Here is an 18390-nt window from a genome sequence, read left to right as displayed (position 1 = left end):
CCTTACCTAACCCAAACCTCCCTAACCCATCCAAACCTAATCCAACCTAACCTAACCTAACTCAACTCAACCCAACCTAACCTAATCAACCTAACCCAACCCAACATAACCTAACCTAACCCAACCCAAATTTACTCAACCCAATCTTAGCTACCTTAACCTAACCCAACCCAACTCACCCTAACCCAACCTAACCTAGCCCAACCCAATCTAACCCTACCTAACCTCACCAAACCCAACCCAACCAAACCTAACCCAACCTTACATAAGCTAACCTATTCCAACCCAACCCTTCCTTCCCAACCTAACCCAACCTATCCTATCCTAACCCAACCAAACCTAACGTAACCCAAACTTACCTAACCAAACCCAACCTAACCTAACCCAGACTAACCTAACCAAACCTAACCCAGTCTAACCCAAAACAACCTAACATTACCTAAATTAACCAAACCAAACCCAATCTTACCTAACAAAGCCTAACCTAACCAAACGCAACCCAACCTAACCAAACCAAACTCAACCTGACCTAACCGTACCTATCTTAGCCCAACCTAACCTAACAAAACATAACCCAACCAAACCCAACCTAACCTAACTTATCCCAACCCAACCCAGCCTGACATAACCTATTCCAAGCCAACCCCACCTTACATAACCTAACTGAACCCAAACTAACCTAACCTAACCCAACCCAACCTAACCCAAAGCTAATACAACCTTACCCAACCCAACCTAACCTAACCCAACCACCCCTAACGTAAATTAACGTTACCTATCCCAACCCAAACCAACTCAACCTGTCCGAACCTAACCCAAAGTTACCTAACCTAACCCAACCCAACCTAACCTAATTCAAGCAAACCCAACCTAACCGACATTAACCTAACCCAACCCAAGTCAACCCAACCCAGCTCAGCCTCACCTAACTTAACCTAAATTAACCCAACCTAACCCAACCCAACCTAACCTAGCCCTAAACAACCAAACCTAACCTAACCCAACTTAACCTAACCAAACCCAACCCGACCCAAACTATGCTTATCTATCCCAAACCTACCTATCCCAACCTAACCTAACCCAGCCTAACGTATCCTAACAAAAACCAACCTAACATAAATTACCCTAACCCAACCCAGCCCATAGGTTTAATTGGAGAGACATGGGAGAGGCCTTTGCCCTGCAGTGGGTGCAGTAAGGCTGATGATGATGATGATGAACCCAACCCAACCTAACCTAACCCAACTCAATCCAACCCAACTTAAACTAACCCAAATTAGCATAACCTAACCCAACACAACTTAATCTAACCTAACGCAACCCAACCTAGCCCAACACAACAAACCTAACACAACCCAACCCAATCCAACCAAACCTAACCTAATCTAACCTAACCCAATCTAACCCAAACGAACTTAACCTTACCTAACCCAACCCAAAACAACGTAACCTACCCCAACCCCAATTAACCTAACCCAAACAACCTAACCCAACCCAACATTACCTAACCTAACCGAACACAACCTAAACTTACCTAACCCAACCTAACCCATCACAACTTAAACTAACCTAACGCAGCAAAACCTAACCAAACCAAAAACCTAACCTAACACATCCCAACCTAAACTAGCCGAAACTAACCTAAGCCTACCCAAGCTAATCCAACCTAACCCAACCAAACCTAATCCAACCTAACCCAACATAACCCAAACCAAAGTAACCTAACCTACCCCAACCCAACCTAACCTAATTCAAGAAAACCCAACCTAACCGACATTAACTCAACCCAACCCAAGTCAACCCAACCCAGCTATGCCTCACCTAACCTAACCTAAATTAACCCAACCTAACCCAACCCAACCTAACCTAACCCTAAACAACCAAACCTAACCTAACCCAACTTAACCTAACCTAACCCAACCCAAACTATCCTTATCTATCCCAAATCTACCTATCCCAACCTAACCGACATTAACCTAACACAACCCAAGCCGACCCAACCTAACCCAACCTAACCTAACCTTACATAACCCAACTCAACACAACCTAGCCTATCCTATCCCAACCCAACATTACCTAACCCATCACTACCCAAACCAACTCAACCTAACCGAACCTAACCCAAAGTTACCTAACCTAACCCAACCCAACTAACCTAACCCAAGCAAACCCAACCAAACCTACATTCATTTACACCAACCCAAGTCAACCCGACCCAACTCAACCTCACCTAACCTAACCTAACTTAACCCAACCTAACCCAATCCAACCTAACTTGACCCAACCCAACCAAACCTAACCTACCCCAACCCAAACTATCCTTACCTAACCCAAACCAACCTATCCCTACCTATCCTAACCCAGCCCAACCTATCCTAACCCTACCCAACCTTACATAAATTAACCTAACCCAACACAACCCAACCTAACCGAACCCAACTTAACCTAACCCAACCTAACATAACCAAATCGAGCCGAACCCAACCCAACCTAACCTAATCCAAACCAACCTAACCCAACCTAACCTAACCTAACCCAACACAACTTAACCTTACCTAACCCAACACAACTTAACCTAACCTAACGCAACCCAACCTAGCCCAACACAACAAAACTAACACAACCCAACCTAATCCAACAAACATAACCAAACCTAACCCAACATAACACCACACAACCCAGCATAACCCAACCAAACCCAACATAACCCAACCCAACCTAACCAAAACTAATTTAACCTAACCCAAACTAATCCAAACCAATGCAACCTAACCCAACCTAATCCAACCGAACGCAACATAACCTAACTGAACCTATCCCAACCCAACCCAACCTAATCCAACCCAGCCAAACCTAACCCAACCTAACCTAACCCAAAAAACCTAACATAAATTAACCTTACCTAACACAACCGAAAGCAACCCAACCTAAACCAACCTAACCTAACCCAACCCAACCTAACGTAACCCATTCCAACCGAATCCTACCTAACCCAACCCAACCCAAACCAACCTAACCTAACCCAAGCTAACCCAACCTAACCTAACCCAACCAAACTGAAATTAACCTAACCCAAACCAACCTAATCGAACGCAACCTTACCTAACAAAACACATCACCTTGCCTAACCCAACCTAACCCAACCTAACACCACTTAACCTAACCTAACGCAGCTAAACCTAACCAAACCCAAAAAACCAAACCTACCCCATCCCAACCCAACCTAACCGAAACCAACCTAAGCCTACCCAAGCTAATACAACATAACCCAACGAAACCTAACCTAACCCAACCTAAGCTAACCTAACCCAACATAACCCAATACAATATAACCTAAACTAATTTAATAGAACCCAACCTAACCTAACCTCACCCAACCCAACCCCAACTAACCTTACCTTACCGAAACCTCCATAAACCAACCAAACTTAATCCAACCCAACCTAACCTATACCAACCCAATCAAACGTAAATTAACCTTACCGAACTCAACCTAACCCAACCCAACCTAATGTAACTCAACCCAACCTAACCTTAATCTAACCTTACCTAACCCAACCCACACCAACGCAACCTAACACAACCCATAACAACGTAACCTAACCAAACCCAATCTAATCTAACCCAAACTAAACCCACCCAACCTAACCTAACATAACCCAACCTAACCTAACCCAACCCAAGCCAACCCAACCTAACCTAACCCAGACTAACCTAACCAATCCTAACCCATCCTAACCCAACGTATCCCAACCCAACACAACTTAACCTTACCTACACCAACGTAATCCAACACAAATTAACCTAACCTAATGCAGCCCAACATAACCGAACACAACAAACCTAACCTACGCCATTCCAACCTAACCTAACCCAAAACAACCTAATCCAACCTAACCCAACCTAACAAAACCCAACACAAGCTCGCCTAACCTAACTTAACCCAACCTAACCTAACTCAACCCAACGCAACCTAACCTAATCGAACCCAACCTAACCTTACCTAACATAACCCAACCCTTCTTATCCCAACATAACCCAACCTATTCTAACCCAACCAAACCTAACGTAACCTAACCTTACCTAACCCAACCCAAACAAACCAAACTTAACCCAACCCAGCCTAACCTAACCCAACCCAATCTAATCTAATCCCAACCCAACCTAACAAAACCATACTAACCTAACCCAACCCAAGCCAACCCAACCTAACCTAACCCAGACTAACCTAACCAAACCTAACCTAGCCTGACCCAACATAACCTAACGTTACCTAACTTAACCAAACCAAACCCAACCTTACCCAACAAAACATAACCTAACAAAGCATAACCCAACTCAAGCCAGCCTAACATAGCCTATTCCAACCCAACCCCACCTTACATAACCTAACTGAACCCAAACTAACCTAACCTTACCCAACCCAACCTAATCCAAACCAACGCACCCTACCCCAACCTAATTCAACCTTACTAACCCATCCTGACCAAACCCCACTACACCTATCGTAAATTTACCTTACCTAACACAACCCAAACCAACCCAACCTAACATAACCTTATATAACCCAACCCAACACAACCTAACCTAGCCTATCCTATCCCAACCAAAACCTACACTCAACCTAACCGAACCTAACCCAAAGTTACCTAACCTAACCCAACCCAACCTAACCTAATTCAGGCAAACCCAACCTAACCTACATTAAGCTAACCCAACCCAAGTCAACCCGACCAAACTCAGCCTCACCTAACCTAACCTAACTTAACCCAAACTAACCCAACACAACCTAACCTAACTCAACTCAACCCAACCTAACCTAATCAATCTAACCCAACCCAACATAACCTAACCTAACCCAACCCAAATTAACTCAACCCAATCTTAGCTACCTTAACCCAACCCAACCCAACTCATCCTAACCCAACCTAACCTAGCCCAACCCAATCTAACCCTACCTAACCTCACCAAACCCAACCCAACCAAACCTAACCCAACCTTACATAAGCTAACCTATTCCAACCCAACCCTTCCTTCCCAACCTAACCCAACCTATCCAATCCTAACCCAACCAAACCTAACGTAACCCAAACTTACCTAACCAAACCCAACCTAACCTAACCCAGACTAACCTAACCAAACCTAACCCAGTCTAACCCAAAACAACCTAACATTACCTAAATTAACCAAACCAAACCCAATCTTACCTAACAAAGCCTAACCTAACCAAACGCAACCCAACCTAACCAAACCAAACTCAACCTGACCTAACCGTACCTATCTTAGCCCAACCTAAATTAACAAAACATAACCCAACCAAACCCAACCTAACCTAACTTATCCCAACCCAACCCAGCCTGACAACCTATTCCAAGCCAACCCCACCTTACATAACCTAACTGAACCCAAACTAACCTAACCTAACCCAACCCAACCTAACCCAAAGCTAATACAACGTTACCCAACCCAACCTAACCTAACCCAACCACCCCTAACGTAAATTAACGTTACCTATCCCAACCCAAACCAACTCGACCTGTCCGAACCTAACCCAAAGTTACCTAACCTAACCCAACCCAACCTAACCTAATTCAAGCAAACCCAACATAACCGACATTAACCTAACCCAACCCAAGTCAACCCAACCCAGCTCAGCCTCACCTAACCTAACCTAAATTAATCCAACCTAACCCAACCCAACCTAACCTAGCCCTAAACAACCAAACCTAACCTAACCCAACTTAACCTAACCTAACCCAACCCGACCCAAACTATGGTTATCTATCCCAAACCTACCTATCCCAACCTAACCTAACCCAGCCTAACGTATCCTAACAAAAACCAACCTAACATAAATTACCCTAACCCAACCCAGCCCATAGGGTAATTGGAGAGACATGGGAGAGGCCTTTGCCCTGCAGTGGGTGCAGTAAGGCTGATGATGATGATGATGATGAACCCAACCCAACCTAACCTAACCCAACCCAATCCAACCCAACTTAAACTAACCCAAATTAGCATAACCTAACCCAACACAACTTAATCTAACCTAACGCAACCCAACCTAGCCCAACACAACAAACTCAACACAACCCAACCCAATCCAACCAAATCTAACCTAATCTAACCTAACCCAATCTAACCCAAACCTACTTAACCTTACCTAACCCAACCCAAAACAATGTAACCTACCCCAACCCCAATTAACCTAACCCAAACAACCTAACCCAACCCAACCTTACCTAACCTAACTGAACACAACTTAAACTTACCTAACCCAACCTAACCCATCACAACTTAAACTAACCTAACGCAGAAAAACCTAACCAAACCAAAAACCTAACCTAACCCATCCTAACCTAAACTAGCCGAAACTAACCTAAGCCTACCCAAGCTAATCCAACCTAACCCAACCAAACCTAATCCAACCTAACCCAACATAACCCAAACCAAAGTAACCTAACCTAACCCAACCCAACCTAACCTAATTCAAGCAAACCCAACCTAACCGACATTAACTTAACCCAACCCAAGTCAACCCAACCCAGCTCAGCCTCACCTAACCTAACCTAAATTAACCCAACCTAACCCAACCCAACCTAACCTAACCCTAAACAACCAAACCTAACCTAACCCAACTTAACCTAACCTAACCCAACCCGACCCAAACTATGCTTATCTATCCCAAACCTTCCTATCCCAACCTAACCTAACCCAGCCCAATGTATCCTAACAAAAACCAACCTAACATAAATTACCCTAACCCAACCCAGCCCATAGGGTTAATTGGAGAGACATGGGAGAGGCCTTTGCCCTGCAGTGGGTGCAGTAAGGCAGATGATGATGATGAACCCAACCCAACCTAACCTAACCCAACTCAATCCAACCCAACTTAAACTAACCCAAATTAGCATAACCTAACCCAACACAACCTAATCTAACCTAACGCAACCCAACCTAGCCCAACACAACAAACCTAACACAACCCAACCCAATCCAACCAAACCTAACCTAATCTAACCTAACCCAATCTAACCCAAACCAACTTAACCTTACCTAACCCAACCCAAAACAACGTAACCTACCCCAACCCCAATTAACCTAACCCAACATTACCTAACCTAACCGAACACAACTTAAACTTACCTAACCCAACCTAACCCATCACAACTTAAACTAACCTAACGCAGCAAAACCTAACCAAACCAAAAACCTAACCTAACCCATCCCAACCTAAACTAGCCGAAACTAACCTAAGCCTACCCAAGCTAATCCAACCTAACCCAACCAAACCTAATCCAACCTAACCCAACATAACCCAAACCAAAGTAACCTAACATAACCCAACCCAACCTAACCTAATTCAAGAAAACCCAACCTAACCGACATTAACCTAACACAACCCAAGTCAACCCAACCCAGCTATGCCTCACCTAACCTAACCTAAATTAACCCAACCTAACCCAACCTAACCTAACCCTAAACAACAAAACCTAACCTAACCCTAAACAACAAAACCTAACCTAACCCAACTTAACCTAACCTAACCCAACCCGACCCAAACTATCCTTATCTATCCCAAATCTACCTATCCCAACCTAACCGACATTAACCCAACACAACCCAAGCCAACCTAACCTAACCTTACATAACCCAACTCAACACAACCTAGCCTATCCTATCCCAACCCAACATTACCAAACCCATCACTACCCAAACCAACTCAACCTAACCGAACCTAACCCAAAGTTACCTAACCTAACCCAACCCAGCTAACCTAACCCAAGCAAACCCAACCAAACCTACATAATTTACCCCAACCCAAGTACACCCGACCAAACTCAACCTCACCTAACCTAACCTAACTTAACCCAACCTAACCCAATCCAACCTAACTTGACCCAACCCAACCAAACCTAACCTACCCCAACCCAAACTATCCTTACCTAACCCAAACCTACCTATCCCTACCTAACCTAACCCAGCCCAACCTATCCTAACCCTACCCAACCTTACATAAATTAACCTAACCCAACACAACCCAATCTAACCGAACCCAACTTAACCTAACCCAACCTAACATAACCAAATCGAGCCGAACCCAACCCAACCTAGCCTAATCCAAACCAACCTAACCCAACCTAGCCTAACCTAACCCAACACAACTTAACCTTACCTAACCCAACACAACTTAACCTAACCTAACGCAACCCAATCTAGCCCAACACAACAAAACTAACACAACCCAACCTAATCCAACCAAACATAACCAAACCTAACCCAACATAACACCACACAACCCAGCATAACCCAACCTAACCCAGCATAACCCAACCCAACCTAACCCAACCCAAGCCAACCCAACCTAACCTAACCCAGACTAACCTAACCAATCCTAACCCATCCTAACCCAACGTATCCCAACCCAACACAACTTAACCTTACCTACACCAACGTAATCCAACACAAATTACCCTAACCTAATGCAGCCCAACATAACCGAACACAACAAACCTAACCTACGCCATTCCAACCTAACCTAACCCAATCAACCTAATCCAACCTAACCCAACCTAACAAAACCCAACACAAGCTCGCCTAACCTAACTTAACCCAACCTAACCTAACTCAACCCAACCCAACCTAACCTAATCGAACCCAACCTAACCTTACCTAACATAACCCAACCCTTCTTATCCCAACATAACCCAACCTATTCTAACCCAACCAAACCTAACGTAACCTAACCTTACCTAACCCAACCCAAACCAACCAAACTTAACCCAACCCAGCCTAACCTAACCCAACCCAATCTAATCTAATCCCAACCCAACCTAACAAAACCATACTAACCTAACCCAACCCAAGCCAACCCAACCTAACCTAACCCAGACTAACCTAACCAAACCTAACCTAGCCTGACCCAACATAACCTAACGTTACCTAACTTAACCAAACCAAACCCAACCTTACCCAACAAAACATAACCTAACAAAGCATAACCCAACTCAAGCCAGCCTAACATAACCTATTCCAACCCAACCCCACCTTACATAACCTAACTGAACCCAAACTAACCTAACCTTACCCAACCAAACCTAATCCAAACCAACGCACCCTACCGCAACCTAATTCAACCTTACCTAACCCATCCTGACCAAACCCCACTACACCTATCGTAAATTTACCTTACCTAACACAACCCAAACCAACCCAACCTAACATAACCCTATATAACCCAACCCAACACAACCTAACCTAGCCTATCCTATCCCAACCCAAACCTACACTCAACCTAACCGAACCTAACCCAAAGTTACCTAACCTAACCCAACCCAACCTAACCTAATTCAGGCAAACCCAACCTAACCTACATTAAGCTAACCCAACCCAAGTCAACCCGACCAAACTCAGCCTCACCTAACCTAACCTAACTTAACCCAAACTAACCCAACACAACCTAACCTAACCCAAACCAATCAAACCTAACCTAACCTCACCCAACCCAACCCAAATTAACCTTACCTAACCCAAACCTCCCTAAACCATCCAAACCTAATCCAACCTAACCTAACCTAACTCAACTCAACCCAACCTAACCTAATCAACCTAACCCAACCCAACATAACCTAACCTAACCCAACCCAAATTAACTCAACCCAATCTTAGCTACCTTAACCTAACCCAACCCAACTCACCCTAACCCAACCTAACCTAGCCCAACCCAATCTAACCCTACCTAACCTCACCAAACCCAACCCAACCAAACCTAACCCAACCTTACATAAGCTAACCTATTCCAACCCAACCCTTCCTTCCCAACCTAACCCAACCTATCCTATCCTAACCCAACCAAACCTAACGTAACCCAAACTTACCTAACCAAACCCAACCCAGCCTAACCCAGACTAACCTAACCAAACCTAACCCAGTCTAACCCAAAACAACCTAACATTACCTAAATTAACCAAACCAAACCCAATCTTACCTAACAAAGCCTAACCTAACCAAACGCAACCCAACCTAACCAAACCAAACTCAACCTGACCTAACCGTACCTATCTTAGCCCAACCTAACCTAACAAAACATAACCCAACCAAACCCAACCTAACCTAACTTATCCCAACCCAACCCAGCCTGACATAACCTATTCCAAGCCAACCCCACCTTACATAACCTAACTGAACCCAAACTAACCTAACCTAACCCAACCCAACCTAACCCAAAGCTAATACAACCTTACCCAACCCAACCTAACCTAACCCAACCACCTCTAACGTAAATTAACGTTACCTATCCCAACCCAAACCAACTCAACCTGTCCGAACCTAACCCAAAGTTACCTAACCTAACCCAACCCAACCTAACCTAATTCAAGCAAACCCAACCTAACCGACATTAACCTAACCCAACCCAAGTCAACCCAACCCAGCTCAGCCTCACCTAACCTAACCTAAATTAACCCAACCTAACCCAACCCAACCTAACCTAGCCCTAAACAACCAAACCTAACCTAACCCAACTTAACCTAACCAAACCCAACCCGACCCAAACTATGCTTATCTATCCCAAACCTACCTATCCCAACCTAACCTAACCCAGCCTAACGTATCCTAACAAAAACCAACCTAACATAAATTACCCTAACCCAACCCAGCCCATAGGTTTAATTGGAGAGACATGGGAGAGGCCTTTGCCCTGCAGTGGGTGCAGTAAGGCTGATGATGATGATGATGAACCCAACCCAACCTAACCTAACCCAACCCAATCCAACCCAACCTAAACTAACCCAAATTAGCATAACCTAACCCAACACAACTTAATCTAACCTAACGCAACCCAACCTAGCCCAACACAACAAACCTAACACAACCCAACCCAATCCAACCAAACCTAACCTAATCTAACCTAACCCAATCTAACCCAAACCAACTTAACCTTACCTAACCCAACCCAAAACAATGTAACCTACCCCAACCCCAATTAACCTAACCCAAACAACCTAACCCAACCCAACCTTACCTAACCTAACCGAACACAACTTAAACTTACCTAACCCAACCTAACCCATCACAACTTAAACTAACCTAACGCAGCAAAACCTAACCAAACCAAAAACCTAACCTAACACATCCCAACCTAAACTAGCCGAAACTAACCTAAGCCTACCCAAGCTAATCCAACCTAACCCAACCAAACCTAATCCAACCTAACCCAACATAACCCAAACCAAAGTAACCTTACCTACCCCAACCCAACCTAACCTAATTCAAGAAAACCCAACCTAACCGACATTAACTCAACCCAACCCAAGTCAACCCAACCCAGCTATGCCTCACCTAACCTAACCTAAATTAACCCAACCTAACCCAACCCAACCTAACCTAACCCTAAACAACCAAACCTAACCTAACCCAACTTAACCTAACCTAACCCAACCCAAACTATCCTTATCTATCCCAAATCTACCTATCCCAACCTAACCGACATTAACCTAACACAACCCAAGCCGACCCAACCTAACCCAGCCTAACCTAACCTTACATAACCCAACTCAACACAACCTAGCCTATCCTATCCCAACCCAACATTACCTAACCCATCACTACCCAAACCAACTCAACCTAACCGAACCTAACCCAAAGTTACCTAACCTAACCCAACCCAACTAACCTAACCCAAGCAAACCCAACCAAACCTACATTCATTTACACCAACCCAAGTCAACCCGACCCAACTCAACCTCACCTAACCTAACCTAACTTAACCCAACCTAACCCAATCCAACCTAACTTGACCCAACCCAACCAAACCTAACCTACCCCAACCCAAACTATCCTTACCTAACCCAAACCAACCTATCCCTACCTATCCTAACCCAGCCCAACCTATCCTAACCCTACCCAACCTTACATAAATTAACCTAACCCAACACAACCCAACCTAACCGAACCCAACTTAACCTAACCCAACCTAACATAACCAAATCGAGCCGAACCCAACCCAACCTAACCTAATCCAAACCAACCTAACCCAACCTAACCTAACCTAACCCAACACAACTTAACCTTACCTAACCCAACACAACTTAACCTAACCTAACGCAACCCAACCTAGCCCAACACAACAAAACTAACACAACCCAACCTAATCCAACAAACATAACCAAACCTAACCCAACATAACACCACACAACCCAGCATAACCCAACCTAACCCAACATAACCCAACCCAACCTAACCAAAACTAATTTAACCTAACCCAAACTAATCCAAACCAATGCAACCTAACCCAACCTAATCCAACCGAACGCAACATAACCTAACTGAACCTATCCCAACCCAACCCAACCTAATCCAACCCAGCCAAACCTAACCCAACCTAACCTAACCCAAAAAACCTAACATAAATTAACCTTACCTAACACAACCGAAAGCAACCCAACCTAAACCAACCTAACCTAACCCAACCCAACCTAACGTAACCCATTCCAACCGAATCCTACCTAACCCAACCCAACCCAAACCAACCTAACCTAACCCAAGCTAACCCAACCTAACCTAACCCAACCAAACTGAAATTAACCTAACCCAAACCAACCTAATCGAACGCAACCTTACCTAACAAAACACATCACCTTGCCTAACCCAACCTAACCCAACCTAACACCACTTAACCTAACCTAACGCAGCTAAACCTAACCAAACCCAAAAAACCAAACCTACCCCATCCCAACCCAACCTAACCGAAACCAACCTAAGCCTACCCAAGCTAATACAACATAACCCAACGAAACCTAACCTAACCCAACCTAAGCTAACCTAACCCAACATAACCCAATACAATATAACCTAAACTAATTTAATCGAACCCAACCTAACCTAACCTCACCCAACCCAACCCCAACTAACCTTACCTTACCGAAACCTCCATAAACCAACCCAACTTAATCCAACCCAACCTAACCTATACCAACCCAATCAAACGTAAATTAACCTTACCGAACTCAACCTAACCCAACCCAACCTAATGTAACTCAACCCAACCTAACCTTAATCTAACCTTACCTAACCCAACCCACACCAACGCAACCTAACACAACCCATAACAACGTAACCTAACCAAACCCAATCTAATCTAACCCAAACTAAACCCACCCAACCTAACCTAACATAACCCAACCTAACCTAACCCAACCCAAGCCAACCCAACCTAACCTAACCCAGACTAACCTAACCAATCCTAACCCATCCTAACCCAACGTATCCCAACCCAACACAACTTAACCTTACCTACACCAACGTAATCCAACACAAATTAACCTAACCTAATGCAGCCCAACATAACCGAACACAACAAACCTAACCTACGCCATTCCAACCTAACCTAACCCAAAACAACCTAATCCAACCTAACCCAACCTAACAAAACCCAACACAAGCTCGCCTAACCTAACTTAACCCAACCTAACCTAACTCAACCCAGCGCAACCTAACCTAATCGAACCCAACCTAACCTTACCTAACATAACCCAACCCTTCTTATCCCAACATAACCCAACCTATTCTAACCCAACCAAACCTAACGTAACCTAACCTTACCTAACCCAACCCAAACAAACCAAACTTAACCCAACCCAGCCTAACCTAACCCAACCCAATCTAATCTAATCCCAACCCAACCTAACAAAACCATACTAACCTAACCAAACCCAAGCCAACCCAACCTAACCTAACCCAGACTAACCTAACCAAACCTAACCTAGCCTGACCCAACATAACCTAACGTTACCTAACTTAACCAAACCAAACCCAACCTTACCCAACAAAACATAACATAACAAAGCATAACCCAACTCAAGCCAGCCTAACATAACCTATTCCAACCCAACCCCACCTTACATAACCTAACTGAACCCAAACTAACCTAACCTTACCCAACCAAACCTAATCCAAACCAACGCACCCTACCGCAACCTAATTCAACCTTACCTAACCCATCCTGACCAAACCCCACTACACCTATCGTAAATTTACCTTACCTAACACAACCCAAACCAACCCAACCTAACATAACCCTATATAACCCAACCCAACACAACCTAACCTAGCCTATCCTATCCCAACCCAAACCTACACTCAACCTAACCGAACCTAACCCAAAGTTACCTAACCTAACCCAACCCAACCTAACCTAATTCAGGCAAACCCAACCTAACCTACATTAAGCTAACCCAACCCAAGTCAACCCGACCAAACTCAGCCTCACCTAACCTAACCTAACTTAACCCAAACTAACCCAACACAACCTAACCTAACCCAAACCAATCAAACCTAACCTAACCTCACCCAACCCAACCCAAATTAACCTTACCTAACCCAAACCTCCCTAAACCATCCAAACCTAATCCAACCTAACCTAACCTAACTCAACTCAACCCAACCTAACCTAATCAACCTAACCCAACCCAACATAACCTAACCTAACCCAACCCAAATTAACTCAACCCAATCTTAGCTACCTTAACCTAACCCAACCCAACTCACCCTAACCCAACCTAACCTAGCCCAACCCAATCTAACCCTACCTAACCTCACCAAACCCAACCCAACCAAACCTAACCCAACCTTACATAAGCTAACCTATTCCAACCCAACCCTTCCTTCCCAACCTAACCCAACCTATCCTATCCTAACCCAACCAAACCTAACGTAACCCAAACTTACCTAACCAAACCCAACCCAGCCTAACCCAGACTAACCTAACCAAACCTAACCCAGTCTAACCCAAAACAACCTAACATTACCTAAATTAACCAAACCAAACCCAATCTTACCTAACAAAGCCTAACCTAACCAAACGCAACCCAACCTAACCAAACCAAACTCAACCTGACCTAACCGTACCTATCTTAGCCCAACCTAACCTAACAAAACATAACCCAACCAAACCCAACCTAACCTAACTTATCCCAACCCAACCCAGCCTGACATAACCTATTCCAAGCCAACCCCACCTTACATAACCTAACTGAACCCAAACTAACCTAACCTAACCCAACCCAACCTAACCCAAAGCTAATACAACCTTACCCAACCCAACCTAACCTAACCCAACCACCTCTAACGTAAATTAACGTTACCTATCCCAACCCAAACCAACTCAACCTGTCCGAACCTAACCCAAAGTTACCTAACCTAACCCAACCCAACCTAACCTAATTCAAGCAAACCCAACCTAACCGACATTAACCTAACCCAACCCAAGTCAACCCAACCCAGCTCAGCCTCACCTAACCTAACCTAAATTAACCCAACCTAACCCAACCCAACCTAACCTAGCCCTAAACAACCAAACCTAACCTAACCCAACTTAACCTAACCAAACCCAACCCGACCCAAACTATGCTTATCTATCCCAAACCTACCTATCCCAACCTAACCTAACCCAGCCTAACGTATCCTAACAAAAACCAACCTAACATAAATTACCCTAACCCAACCCAGCCCATAGGTTTAATTGGAGAGACATGGGAGAGGCCTTTGCCCTGCAGTGGGTGCAGTAAGGCTGATGATGATGATGATGAACCCAACCCAACCTAACCTAACCCAACCCAATCCAACCCAACCTAAACTAACCCAAATTAGCATAACCTAACCCAACACAACTTAATCTAACCTAACGCAACCCAACCTAGCCCAACACAACAAACCTAACACAACCCAACCCAATCCAACCAAACCTAACCTAATCTAACCTAACCCAATCTAACCCAAACCAACTTAACCTTACCTAACCCAACCCAAAACAATGTAACCTACCCCAACCCCAATTAACCTAACCCAAACAACCTAACCCAACCCAACCTTACCTAACCTAACCGAACACAACTTAAACTTACCTAACCCAACCTAACCCATCACAACTTAAACTAACCTAACGCAGCAAAACCTAACCAAACCAAAAACCTAACCTAACACATCCCAACCTAAACTAGCCGAAACTAACCTAAGCCTACCCAAGCTAATCCAACCTAACCCAACCAAACCTAATCCAACCTAACCCAACATAACCCAAACCAAAGTAACCTTACCTACCCCAACCCAACCTAACCTAATTCAAGAAAACCCAACCTAACCGACATTAACTCAACCCAACCCAAGTCAACCCAACCCAGCTATGCCTCACCTAACCTAACCTAAATTAACCCAACCTAACCCAACCCAACCTAACCTAACCCTAAACAACCAAACCTAACCTAACCCAACTTAACCTAACCTAACCCAACCCAAACTATCCTTATCTATCCCAAATCTACCTATCCCAACCTAACCGACATTAACCTAACACAACCCAAGCCGACCCAACCTAACCCAGCCTAACCTAACCTTACATAACCCAACTCAACACAACCTAGCCTATCCTATCCCAACCCAACATTACCTAACCCATCACTACCCAAACCAACTCAACCTAACCGAACCTAACCCAAAGTTACCTAACCTAACCCAACCCAACTAACCTAACCCAAGCAAACCCAACCAAACCTACATTCATTTACACCAACCCAAGTCAACCCGACCCAACTCAACCTCACCTAACCTAACCTAACTTAACCCAACCTAACCCAATCCAACCTAACTTGACCCAACCCAACCAAACCTAACCTACCCCAACCCAAACTATCCTTACCTAACCCAAACCAACCTATCCCTACCTATCCTAACCCAGCCCAACCTATCCTAACCCTACCCAACCTTACATAAATTAACCTAACCCAACACAACCCAACCTAACCGAACCCAACTTAACCTAACCCAACCTAACATAACCAAATCGAGCCGAACCCAACCCAACCTAACCTAATCCAAACCAACCTAACCCAACCTAACCTAACCTAACCCAACACAACTTAACCTTACCTAACCCAACACAACTTAACCTAACCTAACGCAACCCAACCTAGCCCAACACAACAAAACTAACACAACCCAACCTAATCCAACAAACATAACCAAACCTAACCCAACATAACACCACACAACCCAGCATAACCCAACCTAACCCAACATAACCCAACCCAACCTAACCAAAACTAATTTAACCTAACCCAAACTAATCCAAACCAATGCAACCTAACCCAACCTAATCCAACCGAACGCAACATAACCTAACTGAACCTATCCCAACCCAACCCAACCTAATCCAACCCAGCCAAACCTAACCCAACCTAACCTAACCCAAAAAACCTAACATAAATTAACCTTACCTAACACAACCGAAAGCAACCCAACCTAAACCAACCTAACCTAACCCAACCCAACCTAACGTAACCCATTCCAACCGAATCCTACCTAACCCAACCCAACCCAAACCAACCTAACCTAACCCAAGCTAACCCAACCTAACCTAACCCAACCAAACTGAAATTAACCTAACCCAAACCAACCTAATCGAACGCAACCTTACCTAACAAAACACATCACCTTGCCTAACCCAACCTAACCCAACCTAACACCACTTAACCTAACCTAACGCAGCTAAACCTAACCAAACCCAAAAAACCAAACCTACCCCATCCCAACCCAACCTAACCGAAACCAACCTAAGCCTACCCAAGCTAATACAACATAACCCAACGAAACCTAACCTAACCCAACCTAAGCTAACCTAACCCAACATAACCCAATACAATATAACCTAAACTAATTTAATCGAACCCAACCTAACCTAACCTCACCCAACCCAACCCCAACTAACCTTACCTTACCGAAACCTCCATAAACCAACCCAACTTAATCCAACCCAACCTAACCTATACCAACCCAATCAAACGTAAATTAACCTTACCGAACTCAACCTAACCCAACCCAACCTAATGTAACTCAACCCAACCTAACCTTAATCTAACCTTACCTAACCCAACCCACACCAACGCAACCTAACACAACCCATAACAACGTAACCTAACCAAACCCAATCTAATCTAACCCAAACTAAACCCACCCAACCTAACCTAACATAACCCAACCTAACCTAACCCAACCCAAGCCAACCCAACCTAACCTAACCCAGACTAACCTAACCAATCCTAACCCATCCTAACCCAACGTATCCCAACCCAACACAACTTAACCTTACCTACACCAACGTAATCCAACACAAATTAACCTAACCTAATGCAGCCCAACATAACCGAACACAACAAACCTAACCTACGCCATTCCAACCTAACCTAACCCAAAACAACCTAATCCAACCTAACCCAACCTAACAAAACCCAACACAAGCTCGCCTAACCTAACTTAACCCAACCTAACCTAACTCAACCCAGCGCAACCTAACCTAATCGAACCCAACCTAACCTTACCTAACATAACCCAACCCTT

This window comes from Amblyomma americanum, chromosome 1 (assembly GCF_052857255.1).
Source record: "Amblyomma americanum isolate KBUSLIRL-KWMA chromosome 1, ASM5285725v1, whole genome shotgun sequence".
Taxonomy (NCBI): domain Eukaryota; kingdom Metazoa; phylum Arthropoda; class Arachnida; order Ixodida; family Ixodidae; genus Amblyomma; species Amblyomma americanum.
This window is presented reverse-complemented; position numbering follows the sequence as displayed.